Here is an 18,297-nt window from a genome sequence, read left to right on the forward strand (position 1 = left end):
CTTCCCCACTGACTCACTTTCATAAAAGTGCTGTGAGCACATACACTGTAATTTGGTAATCCCATATTCTTGTTAGGCTGCATCAGTAGCCTTGGCTGAAGTGCTCCAGTGATTTATTTAGTGCCCTAAAGTGCTCTCAAACTCTATGCCTTTATCTATTCTCCTGTTGCAATATTGACTTCTGAAAGGTAAGTTTGAAAAGACATGAACAAAGGTAAAAGTGCATGTAGCAGTGCTGCCACATACTTGCTGTGTCATGCAAACTCCCTCTATATCCATGCAGAACAGAACCATAGATAGTATTTTAAGTATTTGATATACACTTTAATAAGAACAGCCATTCTAGAATACAGAGATGGAGTCAAACCAATAGCAGTCCAATTTGTACCACATGTATTTCCTGCACCATTAAAAATGTATGTATTAGAATAGCAAAGCACACAGAAGTATGTACAACGTAACATACTCCCATAACAGCATTACAGAAAGCAAATGTGCGTAAATAAAGGCCAATAAAAAAAACCAGCAAAAGTGGGCTTTTTATAATTAAGTTTGGAAAGGCAATTAAGGCTTGATCAGAAGGAGAAACGCAAGTAGGCTGTTTCACAGAACTATGCAGAAGAACATATTTTCACACCAGCAGGCACGACTCTGTAGGAAGGATGGGGCAGGTGTTACAGGAACTGGATGAGAAGCAAAGCAAATGAAGATAGATGAATGTTTGAAACACTTTTAAAATGTTTGGAATTTGAATGGGAGTCAATGGAAAAGTGCGAGCATCAGGCTGCCACTGCCATAGTGGTATTTAGTGAATTTTAGTGGTAATTACTGGCGTTTGTAAAAAGCAGGAAGCAACATTTGACAAAGGGTGGACTCAGAAATCAATTTTTGAAGATGGTACAGTCCAGGAAAGAAGGAAAGAGGTCTCAGTCCTAAGGATATATATATGAGAAATGGAACAACAGCTCTGGTGAAAATTTGGCTATGATGACAGATGAAATATATGAAGAGTAATTAAGTTCAGGATCAGTGTGAACACTGATATTCTGCTATCATACAAGCACAAATGTTGAATCAGAAAGGATGCAGGGCTGTTAGACCCTCTTGCCAAACAGAAACAATTTTTCTTTGTTATGTTTATTTGAAGGAGACTGAGACAATGCAAAAATCGAAAGGTTACTAGAGAAGGATGTAGATATTAAACTCCATCAAGTACTCACTTGTGAGAGACTTAATGATAAATAGAGGGAAAAAAAGCCAACATATATTAATTACTGTGGGAGCAGAAGGCTTTAAGCCCAATATGAATAAATATACAGGTGTCCAGTTCAGAAACATACAGAATGCACTTTTTATTATTAAGATATCTGTCTTAATTTTGAAAACAAGAAAATTAACTTCCACAGTTATCTATGTCATGATGAAGAGGAAAAAGATTAATTGTATCTTCCGTGTTTAATTGCCTGATGAACTTACCCAGGTGTGAGATGAAGTTTCTTATTTTAATGTGTTGTTTTCAAGGGGCCAGAACTAGTCTAAATAGAAATGATTATGTTCTTATTAGTTAGATGTTTTGAACAAGAATAGCAACTGATGAATACCACATGAAAGGCCTCCTTCACTAGTATAAATTTCATTTAGACTGTATTCATGAAATTTTCAAACTTTCAAGAAAAAAATGTCACTTTGAATGTTAAGTATTTAAGGTGCAAAATAAAAATTGAATATTTTAGTTCCATCATTTTCTGTTAGAAAAAAAACCAACAATACTTCTTGTGCAGTCCAAGTGATAGTCTTTTTTTATGAATTCTACTGATAATATTCCACAGTGGATCTGGTAAACCCAGACAGGCATCTTTAGAAAACCTCGCAAAGCCTTCCTTCTTGCTATTCTAGGTCAATGGTCTCTCAGTTCTAGCAAGGATTTCAGTAAAGCTATGGATTTTATGTGGAAGATGATCCAATACACGGTAATATTGAAGGGTACCAATATAAAATTTCAAAGTAGGTAGAAAGACTGATAGGGAACCAAGTAAGAGAGAAAGACATATTTACCTATAAAGTTAATTGCAATTGTTCAAACCAATCTCACACCTCCAACTGGGTAAAAAAGAAATGATGGTTAATATACAATAAAACAACTGAAATTATACTGTGCTGCCTACAGCATTCTCTGCTTAAAGCGATATAGAACTACCCCTTTCCCAGTGAAGCAAAAGAGGTAATACACCTTAGACTTCTCTAAGCATAATGGAGATGCATTGCAGCAGACTAGTACACCACAAGGACTCCTCATCCTCTGTTTCATTTTGGTTTTGGCCAAATGAGCAGTCCTTTACACATCAGTTATGTGGAGACTTGTACGGTTCTTGTTTGGGGAGAACTGTTGGACATCCCAGGAATACTAGGAAGACATACAGAAAACTTCTCACAAAATAGTTTACTTCTCTTCAACCCATTCAGGTATCACTATTCTGCCTTACTATTTTAACTACTAGTAGAAAGTCAATTACCAGAGAGAAAGGGTTTGGAACTCTGCACAAACCCAATTTATGTATAAACCAATTTCAAATTTTCTCAGTGAAAAATAACACGAGGATATAGGCCAAATAGCTTTCTTCAACAGCTTTCCTTTAGATTAGATTACTAATTCCAAGGAAAGAATTCAGGGGTCCTAACTGGAATGCACTGATGGAATTTTAAGTTTTTACATGCTAATACAATTCCAGTGAGATGTTCTCAACTTCTATTTCTGATAAACCCACTGAAGTTCAGTAAAGTTAGAATCTTAACTCCCTGCTGTATATGACTCTCAAAGCTATGTACTGAAGTATCTTGGTGAAAGTCTTTTCATTACTCTACCAATAAAATTGACAGCTAAAATTAGAATTTTTACAGATTTATGTCATTGAGATTGTATGCAAACATAAGCTTCCTATCACACATATTTTTTTTCTGCTGATTAATGAGGATATCGGATGACTGGGTAGACTGTGATGCAGTGATGCTTTCCTTAGGGGATGGAAAACAGCAGAAATTGTGCACATAAATTCTTCCTCTGGTGGTTCAAAATTAAATTATACAAGCTGCAAATAGTCCCTACAGCCTGTCAGAGATTCAGAAAACTGTCTAACTGTCTCCTCCACAGTCCTACCCTTTCACACTTGACCACTAAGCAATTTCCCACCCTCTGCACACCCACAAGAGATGTTCTACTCTATGCCTTTAAAATACTAAATGAGATTAACACAGCCACAAGACACATACATGCTATTCACTCTGTAGTAGTGATGTTTTTCTAGCTCTGACCAGAGGAAAGTGTAAGGACAGGAGGGATGAACATTCTGGTCCCAACTAGCTCTTGCTGTTGGAGTCAGTTCTCAGTGAAACACAAGAATTCCTCTCCTTCCCTCACCCCTTTCTTTCTCACTTCTGTGCTCATTTACCTTTTCTCATACTCAGATTAGTCCTAGGGTTCTGGCTGGGACTGGCAGAGCTCAACTTCAGATGGCTATTTCTGTCTGCTGGCCACCCCACCACTGCAGCTTGGACAGCTGTGCAAATCTGACCCTGGGTAGCCAAAATTTATAACACAATGTTTTAAAGCCAACTATCTCTTAAACAGTTCCGCAGAGTTCTTCTGAAGCACTAGAACGGCAAATAGGAAATTCACTTTTAAAAAGGCTAATCTGGTATAACTGTGAAAAATACATACTCAAAGCTCATATCACTCTTAGGTGAGAAATAAATGGGAATCTTAGGACAAGTCAAAAGCACAGTTAGCAAGCATCATCTCATGTGGCTGATGTCACATTACTCTCCATACAGGGATTCGGTGGATGAGGGAAGAAAAATCCAGGTACATATACCAACTATGAACATACACTGCCCAAGTTCCTTTCCTACAGATTTCAGAAGCCATACTATACTGACTAGCCCACAACAGCTGTGCATACTTCTCTCTCCAAAAATGGGTTAACTCTGCAAAGATCAGCATTAACTCCCACACACATTTCTGCTGGAAATCTATCAGGTTGCTAGGGTAGCATGCTGTGCATAAAGGCTGCTCCCTGGCTGTGTACCCTCCCCGCAGGCACACGAAGCCCTAATTATGAGGTATATGTACAGAAGAGTTTCTGTGGGCTAAGGAGAAGCATCAACAAATACACTACTTCCTTTGCTCCATAAGTTACAGACCCTTTGAAGCATTTTTCTGCTCCTTTGCTTATGCTTGTATCACCATATGGGAGGCTGTTTCAAACCTCACATTTATGATTCTGACCAAAAATAATACCTAATTTCTTTCTCTTATTCTTTATTTTCTTTTTCAAATTCAAAGTAGACTAATCCTGAATAGCAAACAATAAACTCATAACTGAAAGCGGATGATACTGTTATGTGGCAGCGGGACTGCACTTGCCCCATTTCCTTACCAATTTAGATGTTAATGAGACTTCTTTTCTTTTGCAAAGTCATTTCAAGACTATGTAAGGAATCAGAAAACACCTCTTCATTTTTGGTCACATACTTACATTATAAAACTTTAGTTATGTATGTATGTATGTATGTATGTATTTATTTATTTACAGATGCCTTTTTTTTTTCTTTTTTGTCTGTCACCTGATGGGGAGTGGAGGGTAGTTTCTTTCTTCCCTTCAAATTCTGTTTCACTTTGTTCCTGCTGTACCTATTTTAAGACTTCTTTGCCTCCTACTTCCAAAAAACCTACTAATTTCTTAAAGTCCAGCATTAAGCTATTAAGGGTGGGCATAGGGATGACTTAAGTATCCTTACAGGCTAACCAGTACATCTGCAGTTAAATGCAAAGAAAGGGTGGCTGAGGAACTATCGACTGCTGCCTGCCAAGGGCTTCTATGCTATTTCCATAGCTTTTCCTGCTGCTCCAGAAGGAAAATTATGAGACTGAGATTCTTCTGTATCACTACACTAGCACATAAATGTAACTGCCAAACACTTCAAGAGTCTATATATGCCAACATGAACAATATTCTGCATTTCACCCATGCAGCCTTCTAGAATATAAGAACTGAGAAACAGAATAGAACAATCCTGGCACTGAAAAAAAGTCATAGGTGAATTTCTTGAACAGCAGAGAGGCACAGAGGAATTATCCTTTGATATACAGTATAAATCCTTTCCAAATCCACACAGGTTAAAAATGCTAGTTGTCAGATTTGGTTTATTGCTTAGCATCTTTGTTTTCTTTATGCTTAAGATGCCCTCAACATATATCCTCACAAGTATAGCTAAACTGGAAGAAGAAGGTTGGAAAGATTTATAATGTTGCCAGAGCTGTCTCATAGGCTATGAATGGGGAATGTTTCATCATAAGAACTATGAAAGTACTCTGCTTACCATTTCTTTTAAAACAAATCTCTTTTTTTAAAAAAAACTAAAATAAAAATATCAGTGCTTTTGAAACAAAAGGTAAATTATTCATAACAATTAACAGCTGCTTTGTCTCTGTCTTGTCAGTGGAAATCGCAAACATAACAAACATCGATATAATTAAGTTTGAAGCATTTGTGGAATTTGTATCCATGAGTTTTCCTTTTCTTACACCTAGCTGATGTAAACCGAGCCCTCCTTAGTTCCTTTCTGCCGTTTTCCTATACTCCTGTCTAGGTTCATACTGAAAGGGCTTCATCTCTTTATGCTTCATATATCATATTGTGTGTAATAGGGGAAGAAATTTTTTAGGTTTGCCAGGCTGGAATTCATCCCCCAAAAGACGTGAAAGACAATAAGATCTAAGCAAAGCTTTAAGTCACATTCCGCTACTATGTTTACTTGCCTGATAAACACAGAAACTGTATTAATAATAGTATTTTTTAAGCATGTACATTGACCACTGCATGTCTCTCTTATTTTAGCCAGATGCCTACCCCACAACAATTATGATGTTGTAAGTGTTTGGTTAAGTTTTGCAATTCTTTCATGAAGAGTTTCAGCAGGCAATCTGCACCAAAAAAAAAAAAACCACCCCTAAACCACCAAATTTGGGATACAAGCCAAAATACATAGTTGTTCTCCGAACACCTAGAAGTGTGCAGGCCCTTTCAGGGAAACAAAAAAAAAGGCAACAGTTCTGAGGCCATTTATACAAAAAACCCAATTGTTCTGCTGATGGAGGAACTCCTCAGAGAAGAGGAATACTTCTTATATTTAGAGGATGAAGCCCCTATATGGATCAAGGACCACAGGTAGTTCAGGATTAAAAATATGAACAGACTAAAGATTGCCTGCCTTGGCAATACTGAGAAGAAAACAGCATTTCTAGCCTCAGCCAAGTAAGGACACTTAAGTACTTGGAAAGAGACTGTTAGGCAGGTTGTAAAACTATACAGAAGATTTTGTCTCCCCAAGCATCTCCCCAAACTTGCTTAAAACTTCTGTTTCTATGTCAGAATAAATAAATTGTACCAAAATGCAACAATCTCCTAATCATTCTACTCAAGTTTTTTATTTCTTAATAGCACTGTAAGAGTACAACCAAACTGCCCTCCTGCAATGCACAGCACCGACAGTGATCAACAGCAATGAATTCTAGTTTTGTGCTCACTTCAGGACATCTATTATCTTATATTTTTAATTTAACACATATTAAAAATGATGCTATGTAAAAATGAACCAGTGCCAAGTTTCTAGGGTGAAATGTAAAGCCCACTTTCTAAACTTGATCTTTTGTGCTTAGTTTTTAAGTCTCCATTTTGTTGTGATTGTTTTTTTACCAGAAGAGAGAGTCTTTCCAACTTCCCCTCTCAGGCATGGATGTAAGTGGAATATTTATGTGAAGGATTTCATCTTTTATTTCAAATCAGCTAAGTTTCTTTCAGCATCGTCCACTTAAGAGGTATTATTATTTTGTGCTGGATTCAAGTTTGAGAATGGGAGCCTATTTACATAGAGACAAAAATGTTCCCTTTTAGAGAACCACGTGTTGGGGTTTGTTTATTATTTGTATTTTCTCCACCTATCTTCCTCTGGCATTACAGTGAGCATCCCCATTTCAAGATATCAGCTGTCTCATCCATCTTCTTTGTGTTCCTCTGTTGGAGTGTTCTCTACATATACAAAAGCAAAAATCTGAAATAGAAAAATCCAAAACTGTCTCCAATAGGGGAGCTTAGTGAATGAAGAAAAAACTCTAGGGGGACAAACATAGGGAGAAACTAACTGCTGCTTTTTACATTTTCTTTCACATAAAACCAAATGGAAGCTAGTTTGCCCTGGGCATTTTTCTTTAGACATTGTGCAGAATACACATTCTTGTCCATTTATATTCATCAGAACTAAATCTGGAAATTGCTATCATGCCAACAAAGAACCAGAGACAGAATCTAACTCCTGTGTTGCTCCTGTGCATGATAATGTGATCTCCATGACTGAAAATTTTCTTCATGTGCTTGCATAGGGTGAAGATGGTATCAATCTGTCTGAGTGAGATTAGCAATGTCCATTCAGTTTCCTGCCCGGACATAAGACAGAATGGACTAAAAGATTAGAAAGTACCACAGCCCTCAAAGAAGAGATGTCTCTTTTGAAATAATTCCTGGGTTTCTATTAGGAGTTAACCAAATAGTTTCTGCTGCTCCTCAAATTTAAATATAAAACTGTCAAAAACCTTTATCCATTGCTCATTACAGAGTTAACCAGTGACAGAAGCAGAGCACATCATTAGAATTAAACGCATTGCCTGCTTGCAGGAGGAATTCTGTTCTGACAGATATTCACTGGGGCTCCAGAAGAGGCCTTTTTCATCATTTGGGGGACTTTATGTAAGCTATTTTGCTGAAACACCATTGGCTCACCATTCCATAAATTTTGCAAGTTGAAGGAAAACAAACTGTGTGTGCTTTACATTTTCTACCTCTTCTGTTCACCAAGAACTTCCTAAAAATTTTAAGCATGGACCACTGCTAGATTTCAAAGCGTTTTATGGACCACCCAACACTCACATTATCAGAGTCTTAATAGAAAACATTACAAAGATAACACAGCTCTGAAAAGCAAGTTAGAATATTATACCTTCATCCAGTGTGAAGACTGCAGCTTCTCAATCACTGACACAGTCACGGGAAGCCAGAACGGTAGCACAGAAGGAAGGATGTTTTCAGGAGCATATCTCACATTAATGAAGTTCACTGGTGTCTGGGGTTTGTGTGGTGGGGTTTTTGGTAGCGGGGGAAGAGGGCTGCAGGAGTGGCTCCTGTGAGAAGCTGCTAGAAGCTTCCCTGGCTCCAAGTCGGACCCACCTCTGGCCAAGGCCGAGCCCGTCAGTGATGGTCGTAGCGCCTCTGGGAGAACAGATTTAAGAGGGGGAACCTGCAGCAGGTGGGGAGAGTGGAATGTGAGAGGAACCCCTCTGCAGATACCGAGGTCAGTGAGGAAGGCGGGGGAGGAGGTGCGCCGGAGGAGGGGATGCCCCTGCAGCCCGTGGAGGGGAGCGGGGGAGCAGAGGCCCACCTGCAGCCCGGGGAGGAGCCCACACCGGAGCAGGGGGATGCCCCCAAGATGGCCGTGACTCCATGGGAAAGCCCGCGCTGGAGCAGGCCGGGACTGAACGACTGCAGTCTGTGGAAAGGACCCGCGCTGGAGTAGCTCGTGAAGAACTGCAGCCCGTGGCAAGGACTCCTGTCAGAGAAGTTCATGGAGGACGGTCTCCTGTGGGAGGGACCCCACGCTGGAGCAGGGGAAGAGTGTGAGGAGTCCTCCCCCCTGAGGAGGAAGGAGCGGCAGAGACAAGGTGTGTCGAGCTGACCCCAACCCCCATCCCCTGTTCCCCTGCGCCGCCGGGGGGAGGAGGGAGAGAGAACCGGGAGTGGAGCTGAGCCGGGAAGGAGGGAGGGGTGGGGGGAAGGTGTTCTAAGGTTTGGGTTTACTTCCTAATATCCTTGTTTTGATTTGATTGGTAGTAAATTAAATTGATTTTGTTTCTTCCCCAAGCTGAGCCTGTCTTTTGCCCGTGACCATAAGTGGTGAGTGATCCCTCCCTGTCCTTGTCTTGACCCACGAGCTTTTCTTTGTATTTTCTCCTCCCCATCCCACCGGGGCCGGGGGGGAGGAGTGAGCGAGCGGCTTCGTGGTGTTTTGTTACCGGCTGGGTTTAAACCATGACAACTGGATAAGGGAGATTAAAAAAAAAATCACTTTCCTACCGGCTTCTTACACTAACTCTTAAATGTGACAGAAAGCTCAGCTTTTCCATGTATGTCTCAGATTTTACATTAGTCTCTGTGTTCCTTGGGTTTGTCATCACTCTCCTATGGGCATTTTGACTGAAGTTTATGATTTGTCTAAAGGGCTTTACATGTTTATTTACTGAAGTGGTATATAAATGAACGGAACATCAAAGTGAATGATTGAATATTAAATAAATCAAAAGCACAGTTTCACAAACACTTAAAGTGGAAAAGTACTGCATTTACGAAACTGTCAAATTCATTATTCAGTGTATTTACTTTGCTAATACTGATCCGAGACTCTGCAAAGGCAAGACTATCACTAGACAACATGGAAAGGTAGAACATTGCAAACTGCTTTGTTTTCCCTGCAAGATAGTACAGTCAGGGATAGGTTAAGCTACATAGGACTATGCGTTTCTTTTCCACAACGGCAGGTAGTCAGAGAGGACAGACCTGTGCAAAGCTGTACAGCAGGGAGCTTAAACACAGGGAGATGTAACTTTTCACCAAAAGCATTCCCAGGGAAGAATACTTCCCCATGGAGAAACAGGAAAACAAAGAAAAAACTTGTTATCCCAAGAACTTGCCACTGTATGTAAAAACAAGAAAGTAATGATAAATATGGTGATAGAAGAAAAAACAGAGATTACAAAGTTTATAGTTACACAGTCCAAAAAGTCCAGCAGGGATGAAGATAAGAAACTGGTTCAGAAATGTGGGATGAAGAATGCAATAGTCATAGAGAAAAGGGATGACTAATAAGAAAACAAAGTAAAAAAGAACAGAGGGTTTATAAAAAAAAGGTAACAAAATTCCAAATTCAGATTCTGATTCCAGTGAGGATTTTTGGACATCATTTAATTCCTATGATTTATGATTTCCTCAGTAGAACTACAGCACTGAGACACTGTGGGTTTTATATTAATAGAAGATGATAAATGCCACTGCAATCAGTAACACCGACTTTCTCTTTCATCAGCTAGTGGTCTGGTGCTGATCAGATGATGAAATCAAGGAGAGTGAATTGGTAAACCAGCTGGAGAAAGCATTTCTAATATGATTTAAAACAATAACAACAACAGAAACAGAGGAGCTTTCTCATTTTGTTTTAGTTCACTTCTATCTATAACAGTGTGATTTCATTTACGCCTATGAAAAGTGTGTATAAAATCTTTATTTAATACTTATACTAACCATAATTTATCCCCTCTCAAAGGGATAAATTACAGAACAATCCAAATACAGCGGAAATATAAGATTTTTTTTTTATGTCCTCCCCTGTATTTTTACAACAGGAAATATACATGCACAAATTACAAGAAATCAATATTTTTACTGCTTTCCACTCCATCAGTCAAATAGCAAAATAATCAGAAAAGGGCACCATATCCCACTGTTTGTGATTTGAATTGACTGAATGAGAATTTGACAAGTCTAAAAGGCCAGCAAAGACACACAGAATCTCCCTCATTAGATTTTGCACAACAGTGACTACAGAGAGCTATGAATGCACAGTACTATGAATAATAAAACATCTGTGAATTACATAATGTCACTAAGTACGTTCCAAATGGTATGCATATATTAACCCACAAATACAGGCTGGTACTTATTTAATACAAAATCAGCAAAAAAATAATGGTGTTTCTCAAAGGCCCTGGAAGTCTATTATACTATCCAAATCTCACATATTAGTCTAAGGAATGTGATGCTATTGTTACACCACAATAAAAAAGTCACATCAACAGCTCTTAGTGACAGGTAGCGATATCTTTGGGAAATCCACCAACTTTAATGTAACAGTTTAAGTAAATATAATTTCTTCTTCTGTGTTCAACTGCCTGGAATCTACAAAGAAAAAAACTAATGTGAGGAAGCTTTATGTATATTAAGACTCAGTATTTTCACAACACTTCATGTTGCCATTGAAATGCACAGTCAAACTACTAACACCACCTGACAATCAGAAAAGTCCTCCTTTGTATCACTGCAGACTGCATACAGCTTGATTGGAACCCTCTGTTTGAGAAGTGCCCCACCACCAGCATCACCCTAGTGATAAATTATTTTAGGATTTGCATGCTTGCTGTTAGCTTTAATGAATGAAGTGCTGCTTTTTCATTGCTGAAGCCAGGCTTTTTTTTAAGCAGCTACAGTAGTCTCTTGGCAGTGTAATACAGAAATGGATTAGTAATTATAAAGGGGAGTCAAAATTATGATTACTCTACTGTGTATTCTTCTTAATGACTAGTTCAGAAACAGGAACATAGACTATTGTTTCAAACACAAGTCTGAAACAACCCCTAGAGCTTTAAATGAATATTACATTAAAAAAAGTCACCTTTTCCCTGTGTCTATGAAATTACCTACTCTTTCAATTAGTAGAAACACATCGCTTAATAAAAATACAAAGTATGTGTTATTATTCTGTTGTAGGTTGATACCATTGCATAGAAAAGTCTTTAGTAAGGAGTAGCACACTGCTTACCCTCATGTAGTCATACTTAGCATCAGAGAGTTTGCCAGTTTACCAAACTAAGACCTGATCCAAAACCCACTGAAGTCACCAAGACACTATTTTCTTTTACTTTCTTGAGTCAGAAGTAGGCTTTTAAAAAGCTAAATGCTATTCACTCTTTCACTCCAGCATGCAGCACTCCAAGCCCATCTCACAACTGCCACCTCTGATGTTGTAACCTCCATGGTATGTTAGTGTAGAAGAGGTTTATGCAGTACGAGAACTGAGGCTATAGGATTTATGAAATCAACAGATGGCCTCTGACTAAGTGTATTTAAAGGAGATTTTAATTTTTGATGAAAATAATTTGAGATTGTGTATATAACCAAAACTCAGGTATGTATTTGATCTTATCCCAGAAATAATTCAAGGCAGATCATCCAGGTTACCATATGGACTGTATTTCATTCCTCCTATTAAGATAGATTACAGAAGGGCTAAAGCTACTTATGATATTTCAAGCTTACTGGTATTAATTTGAATAAGATAATAGATGAGGGAAGCATGATTGGCAGCCGTTCCAGCTACACAAAGTACAAATCTCATCAGCAGAATTTCAATGGATTGTAAAACTGAGTTTCAAAAGATCTAGTGATAATTTGATCTTCCATTTTTTAATATAGTAATACTTCTTCAGGTATCATTATTCACCATAGTTTTCCTACAAAAAAAATTGCAATATTTATATTCTGTCCTAAAATAAAACACAGTATTGCAAAGAAGTATTATGAAAATTTGGAAGTGTACACTGAGGTATTAGATATGTGCAACATAAAAAAGTCTGTTGATGTGCAAAAACCATGAAATGCACACGGTGAGTTAAGAATTAGGTATCGGGTGCCAGCCATTGATGTCCATGTCTGGGAACTAGAATTCCAATTGCCTTTTCTTTCCTGGTTATGGCATGTAGGGAAGCAGCCGCTGCAGCTGTACAGGCCCTGAGAGACAGACGCACAAGCCAGAGAGATGATACTGATGTCCAGAACCTTCCCACCTGCTGCCTGGCTGAATTCACACTGGTTATTCCAAGATGTAGATAACCATCTGTCTAGTACTGACTGTGCTGGTTTTGGCTGGGATAGAGTTAATTTTCTTTATTGTAGCTAGTATGGGGCTGTGTTTTGGATTTGTGCTGGAAAGAGTGTTGATAATGCAGGGATGTTTTAGCTATTGCTGAGCAGTGCTTACACAGAGTCAAGCCCTTTTCTACTTCTCACCCCACCAGTGATCAGGCTGGGGGGGCACAAGAGGTTGGGAGGGGACACAGCTGGGACAGCTGACCCCAACTGACCAAAGGGATATTCCAGACCATATGATGTCATGCTCTGCATATAAAGCTGGGGGAAGAAGAAGGAAGGGAGGGGAGACATTTGGAGTGATGGCATTTGTCTTCCCAAGTAACTGTTACACGTGATGGAGCCCTGCTTTCCTAGAGATGGCCAAACACCTGCCTGCCGATGGGAAGTGCTGAATGAATTCCTTGGTTTGCTTTGCTTGCGCGCACGGCTTTTGCTTTACTTATTAGACTGTCTTTATCTCAACCCATCAGTTTTCTCACTTTTACTCTTCTGATTCTCTTACCCATCCCACTGAGGGGGGAAGTGAGCTAGCAGCTGTGTGGTGCTTTGTTGCCAGCTGGGGTTAAACCACAACACTGATATTTAAGGGTCATATTTTTTAAGGAGTTAATCACTGGAGTAAGTTATAGCGAGCATTTTTGAAAATTCCACCCTATTTCCTACATGCACTATAATAGCTATTGTAATTCTCTCTTGGTTCAGTTCAACATGGCCAGAATATCAGAGATTCAGCAGAGTCGGTACCTAGTGCATTATAAGAGAATTTTTTTACTATATTTCCAATAAATTAGACAAGAATGAAATGGTAACATTTTAAGGACAATTCTCTGCTTTTTTTTTTCATCACAGTAATGGGAAAAAATCAGTATTCTGAAAATGGCAAAGCTGAAATTATGATGCCAGAGCTCAAGTTTCTGATCTTTTAACTTCAACATATAAAAGCCCTGCACACGTGCAGATGAAGAGTGTTCCAAAACTTGGTAATATTAGGGCATAAATCAGCAAATTCCCATTGACACTCACAAATCATGAATAGTATTTACTTAAGCAATCCTCATCATACCCTGTAATGTAAGATGTTTTATATCTATTTAACACACCAGAAAATCAAGGCACAGAAATCTAAGGTGACCTCTTTGTTTTATATCTATTTAATACACCAGGCAGTTAAGGCACAGAAAGCTAAGGTGACTTCTTTCACCCCACAAATGCAGGCCAGTATCATCAGCAAGAATGCAATGCAAGATCCCCAAATCTCATTTCCCAGTTCTATGTAGTAAACCACACTGTTACAGATTATTCATGTGAAATGAACGTAGCTCACGCCATAAATGCAACCTTTACTGAGATAGGAAACAGGACAGAAATATGTCCTATGGTATGCATGTATTATATATATGTAGAAATCTAAAAAAGGGTATCAAGGGAATCCTGGAAAGTTAATAGACAAAATGGCATTCAAAAATCTTCCATCTTCTTTTAAGCCTTGCTAATGCATCATCTTCTTGCATCACTTACAGTAATGAATTCCATAAAGCAGAGGTCCTGACATTACTGTCTGACCTCCCATAGTTGTAAACCCTATTTTTGGAAAGCTCTTTTTACCTTGGAATGTATTGCAATAAGCCACAAACTCACAAACAAATTAATATAAAAATCACCCTAACAGAATGTATAAAAACGGTACATATTTGTCAAAAGTCATCCTGCTAGAAATAACTTTTTGAGTGAAATCAAAATCTGTCTGGTGCTGCTCAGTGACAGTTCTAATTTCAGTGAGAATGATTCGAAGCAAAGTGCAGAAGCCTGCATGGAAGTGCTCCACAGCACAATACAAAATGAAACTGTGTTGTATTTAAAATCTAATGGTATATTTAGAAACTAAATTTACTTTTTAAATAGGAGATTAAAATTTAAAATATAATTTATTAGTATTGTACCTATGTTTTTACCATTTTATTATTTCAATATTAATGCCAGAAATTGACACCATCATTAGAAAAATAAAGGAAAACTAGAGACTGCTCCAAGTGAGTTTATTGGTTTGGGCTTCCTGCATACACTCCAAGTTCTTTGCGAATGCTCTGATGTCTATATGTAATAGAGGCACAAGCTTTGCTCAAGAGCTATGGTCAGATTCATAAAAACATTCAAACAGATCATCTCTGAAAGACATCAAACTGAACTCCACAGGCAGCCAGCAGTTATCAACTCTTTATCACTGCAAGATGCTCAGACCGACTTCACATACTTTTAAGCATCTGAAACACAAGGTGAGCATGGCATGACGTCACGACATGACATGAATTTTACAGACACATGTAACTGTACTATTTGCATTCTCCTTTCACTATCCTCTCTACACTACAAACTCTTCACCATGCATAGGAAACACCTGACTAATTGCACCAGGAAATCTACCCTTTTTATTCCACAACACTGCCTATAGCTGCTTCTTTCAGACTCCCTGCAGCTTTAATTCACAACTTGCTAATGCCCTCCACGGGGAGCATTTCAAAATGAGGGATGGAAGCAGGATGAAGGCGAATAAGAAAAACACTGAGTCTCCCACAGCTTGACTAGTTTCTTCTTTATAATGCAGGCTTCTCAGGACACAGCTTATGTATAGCTGTGTCACTGCCAGCACTGAGTATTTAATCAATGGTTTCACAATACTATTGAATTAGTTACTTCCATACTATGTCTTTGGTCCAATTTATTGGAAGTCTTTACCCATTAACAACATCAATACATTCACACTTCACATTCATGAAATACTCAAATAAAAGCAAATATGTTATCTGTATTTGAAACCAACATAAAATGATAAGTTTCATTTGCTTCCCTAATATGATATTTTAGGAAAAAAGGTAACCTATAAAATACTTTTTTTTCTAAAATGTGGCATGGTTAAATTTAAAGCATTCTTTGACAAAAGTGCACTGAGTATATATACAGAACTGTCGCATATACATAATAATGAAAATTAATAGCTGTTTCAAACAATTTGGCCAGGAGGCAGTTTATAGATGTTAAGCAAAAAGGGATTTGCTCTGAAAACCAGTTCTCCCAACTTCAGTGAAACAGAGGACATTAAAGTATTTCTACAGTATCATACTACTCTTTACAGACATTTCTATAGATCTCATCACCATACCTTATAAACACAAAACAAAATGAATCAAACAATTTTCTCTGATTGAGATAATGAAAATGTATTCTCTGTTTTCACAGGTGTAGCCCCAAAGAGGTGGGTACTAGTGGCAGACCTAGGAATGAAGACTGAATCTCCTGGTTTCTAGCCCTGCAACAGCTAATACAAGCCTAGCTTTCTGCCCCTGTGTAGAAATGGCATTGTGAGGTTAGTAAAGTCAAATACGTGAACTATCTATCTTCTATAGTTTGCTAAAGCAAATCAAGTGAGATGAGACATTTCTACTTAAACATGTTCCATGTTAACTGACATTAAACTTAAATGCAGAAAAGTTTTGAGCTTGAACACATTTAAAGTTCCTCTGAGATCAAGTCTCTCTGTAGTCTCAGGGAGAGAGACACCAGAAAGGGTTTCATCCTAAATATTAGAAAACCAACTCAGGCTGACATGAATGGGTGCACAGAGATGCCTACCTCTCACCATAAAATCTCTCAATTGTGAAACTATACAGCTAGCTTAGATGAGACACCAAGCTTAACAATAACCATAACCCCCCTGTTAAAATCACATGTATGTAACTGGTTACGTGCTAACTCCCTTCTTAGAGGTGGAAGCTAAGACTGGGGCAAGTCAGGCTAGAGTTATCTTTACTCCGCATATACTTCTACCATTCTCACAATACAGGGATGGATAACAGAAGTAAATCATCATTCTTCTAGCAGGAAAAAAGAAGAGCAGATGGGTATTTATGATGTAGAACTATGCCCACACAGTCTTCCGAGTTACTTAGTCTATATACCACTCTTTTGCTCATATTTGCTAAAATAAAATTGCTCTGAACACTATTCAAGAAGTGATACTTTTTTTCCAGAAACAATTGTCTGTGAACAGTTTCACAGTTTAAAGAAAGGTCATTTTGTGTCAAAAGCCAATTTAAAGTCCTGCTACTTTCCTGAATAGGAACTCTGCAAAATGCAACATAAACAGATAATTAAGCCTGATAAGATAGGCTACAGAGCATAATTAGGTTTACTGAAATCCTTCAGAACATTTTTCTCTGTCATATTTCTCAAAGATAATATATAAATACAGTATTAGTATGTGTAAATAATAAATAATAGAAATCTTTTGGAAACTGGCTTTGTTGGCACTTGCTATTCAAAATGGTGTTACGGGGCTAAACTGAGGCTGTTTAAATGTGAAAAGTAATATGATTTGGAAGAAAATTAATTTTAAACTAGATGTGAAAACGTTAATGCCTTCCTTGAATTCCACCGCTGAAGACTACTGAGAGCTGTTGCAACTGTCAGGGGACATAATGAACTTTTTTTTTTCCCATTAGCATCATAACTCCCTTAGAAAGGGCAACAAACTGCTTTCCTGTAATAGATATCTCTGATGCCATTTCTAGGAACTACAGATCAAAGGAGAACTCACTGCTGAAATAGTAATCTACCAGGGTATGATGAAGAATAGTAATTTGATTGTGGTTTCTTGATATTTTCAGACACATTCTAACTAAAACAAATAGCTTAATTTTAAATAGTGAAACTGTGTAGGCATGTTCATGGTGTTAGAAAGGGTTAAGACATTCATCACATGACATTTTTAATGTAGATTCTTGTAAAATATTGAGAACAGTATAGAAGCTAGAACAGAATTTCACATAATTATAGTTTTCCCTAAATGTAATGTCAAAAGTCAAATATAATATCTGCAAGCACAATAAGTTATTTTCTTCCCCAAAGCAGAGGGAGATAATCTTGAGTTCATAAGTATGCATAACAAGTAGACATTGGAAATTTAAATGTAGCCACTGCATTTTAGAGTACAAAGCTATCTTTTACTAGCTCAGCAAAATTCAGTCAACTTAATGACTCTCAAACAGTAACATGAGTAAGGGGTTAAAGTATGGATTATCACCCCAGACTTTTTAAATGGTGAGTAGGTAAATCCAAGTGTCTGTGCTTATGGGCCTAAATGAAGCTTGCAGGAAGGTTTTTAATAACCATGAGAAATCTCAAGCGAAGATTTTAAACTGTTTAATGAACCTTTGCAAAAACAATTTATTTAAATTAAATTATATTGTTCACCCTGAGACTAAAATGTAGTCTAGATGGCAGAAGTTTGCTTAGTTTAATCCTTTAGTTTAGGTTTGATGGAAAGGTTAGCAAGTTGAGTACTACTGAGAAAACCGTACCTACTTCTCCATCTATATTTAAATTTATGATTGGCATCAGTGAGAGTGCCTCTACAAACTGTGACAGTACACAGTTCCCAGAAGTACAACCATTAAGAAGAGAAAGGAGATCTTGTGCCACACAGCTCCATTTCCCACTG

The 18,297-nt window shown here is 38.0% G+C and overlaps 1 protein-coding gene across 7 annotated transcripts in view; it reads right to left on the reverse strand.

Moving 5' to 3' along the window:
• The window catches only part of PCDH7 (protocadherin 7), a 301,457-nt gene that overhangs the window by 224,197 nt on the left and 58,963 nt on the right, over nucleotides 1-18,297 (reverse strand). The window lies entirely within an intron of this gene.

Source organism: Harpia harpyja, chromosome 2 (genome assembly GCF_026419915.1).
Source record: "Harpia harpyja isolate bHarHar1 chromosome 2, bHarHar1 primary haplotype, whole genome shotgun sequence".
NCBI lineage: Eukaryota > Metazoa > Chordata > Aves > Accipitriformes > Accipitridae > Harpia > Harpia harpyja.